Source organism: Sinocyclocheilus rhinocerous, unplaced genomic scaffold, assembly GCF_001515625.1.
Source record: "Sinocyclocheilus rhinocerous isolate Xijiao unplaced genomic scaffold, SAMN03320098_v1.1 scaffold2032, whole genome shotgun sequence".
Classification (NCBI taxonomy): Eukaryota; Metazoa; Chordata; class Actinopteri; order Cypriniformes; family Cyprinidae; genus Sinocyclocheilus; species Sinocyclocheilus rhinocerous.
Window position 1 is genome coordinate 533,056 of NW_015634013.1, and position 2,349 is coordinate 535,404.

The following is a 2,349-nucleotide window of genomic DNA, read 5'->3' on the forward strand; positions in this document are numbered from 1 at the left end:
TGTATGCTATATGGGGGTTATTTCATGTATGTTATATTTGCAGCAGCAATATTTATTACATGCTCACAGCAGCATGTTGTGGATGTATTGTCAGTAGCAAGTCTCTGTACTTGCTCTGCCGCAGCAGCAGCATAGCAGATCTATTCTGCCAAGACCAAATACATTAACATTGTCATGTACATTACCATGCCAATCCCTCAGAGAGTTGTCATGACAGAACCAATAATACAGAACCTTCTAAGAAGATCCGGACATTTCCTAATCAAAAACCCTGGATAAACGGTGAAGTTCGATCCTTGCTGCGCACACGCTCTGCTGCATTTGTTATAGGTAATGCCGTCGACTACAAGAAGGCCAGGTATGATCTTCGAAGAGCCATTAAGAATGCCAAAAGAGATTACAGCCTGAGACTTGAGCGTCACTGCACCACTACGGACACCCGACGCATGTGGCAGGGATTACAGAATATCACAGACTATCAGAGCAAGGGCAGGTATGAGAACACTGACAACAGCTTTACACCTGACGAATTCAACAAATTCTTTGCACGCTTTGAGGCTTCCAACAACGAACCAGCAGACATCGGTTTCGTCGAAAGAAACGCAGAGAGCTCACCGTCATTTACGATTTCATCTGAAGTAGTGGCAAAGACTTTCAGAAAAATAAACACATGGAAATCAGCCAACCCAGACAACATCCCCAGTCGGGTCCTGCTTTTGTCATTTTCTATTTCTATTTAGCTTTAATTTCAATTTTAATTTCAATAAAATGTTCAGTTTAAGTACTTATTAAACTTATTTCAATTAGTGTGCAACATTTTTTTAAGTTTAAGTTTTTCTAATTTTATCTAATACTTATGCTTTATCTTGTTTCAGCTATATTTCAATTACCCAAAATGATTTTTAATAATTTTAGTTAACAGTAACAGCACTGAATCCAAAACAACCTCTTTGGACTCCATTGGCTTTCATTAGATGAACAAAAACATTTCTTAAAAATTCCTTTTGTGATAATCCTTTGTAATAAAGCATTGGCACATTTAAATTGGTTAAAAAGTCCATTCTAAATTTAACAGATGTCTCCGACAGTGTGTGTGTGTGTGACGCACTTCTGTCAGGTCCATATTGGAGTGTTTTAAGCGTGTCTCTGTAATTACTTATAAAGGTCAGTGTCAAGGGTAATATTTACCGTGAGTAACTCTCTGCTGCAGGGATAATTAAAGGTAAGTGCACATCATAAATGCCATTTAATAACAGCCATAGTGAGTTATCTTTTCTTCAGAAAGTCACTTTTTTCTTATATGTCAGAACGCTGCGTTACAAAGCTCTTTGAACTTGATCACGCTTAATTTTACTGCTTTGAACCAATCATGATCATCACTTCTGAAAGACCTCAAAGGAGAAGGATAACAGTGCCTACGTTTTGTTACAATAATGACCGATTTTTCACCCGCTGCCCCTGCGGCATCAAGACCGCCCAGCTTCAGAAAAGGAGGCTTTGTCTCCGGCTCTGAAACAATATTGTCCTTCCTGTTGGCCTGATGCCCACAGAAACACGAACGATTGAGTCCTGGTGTTTGGGGTTTGGCTAGGCCAGGTTGTGTCCTCTCTACAATGGCATCTGAAGACAGGCGTACTGTAGAGTGCACAAATATACACATGACATGGACGGGGTCAGTGACCAAGTTGAATGTAAACTCCGCATAGCTCACACACTTGGGTTGGGAGTGACCGTCCGGGACTTTGGCAGAAGCACGGGTTACTGAGATCCTAATGTTTTTCCAAGTCTTTGGTTGGGGTCTGAAATGGGGCCCAAGGCTGGTGTGGTGTGTGGTTTAACTGAAGGTTTGGAGACATGTTTGAGAAAGTATTAAGTATTGCTTAGTACAGTTGTATGGTGTGGTGACATCCTTTCTCTGAGGCTGGAGAGACATATGAGTGTGTTTCTGATTACATGGTGACACGGTGATTGGAAACAGTGAAGGATTTTTCATTTGCACAGCAGTGCCAGATCACCACCCACTTACTCAGAAATGCTGAGCTGTGCATGTGCTGATACGAGGACTAGTAAACACAAACATATGCACACTGCACACACATTGACTTCTGTTTATCTTGAAATAAGATAATAATAATTGCGATCAAGTGATCCTATAACCACAAATAGTGATCTGGGTCTAGCAATGGTACTACCTACAATGTCACAAATACAAACCCAGAGAACGCCAACATTTCCTGTGACTTATCATTTTTTGACTACTTTGGACAAAAACTGGAAGTGGAAGGGCCCCCCCCCCCCCCCCCCCCCCCCCCTCTTTCTTTTCTCAAAAAAAAAAAACTTTTTTTTATT

At 40.9% G+C, this 2,349-nt stretch overlaps 1 protein-coding gene across 2 annotated transcripts in view; it reads left to right on the forward strand.

Moving 5' to 3' along the window:
* The window catches only part of LOC107745002 (cadherin-like and PC-esterase domain-containing protein 1), a 58,830-nt gene that overhangs the window by 15,515 nt on the left and 40,966 nt on the right, over positions 1-2,349 (forward strand). The window lies entirely within an intron of this gene.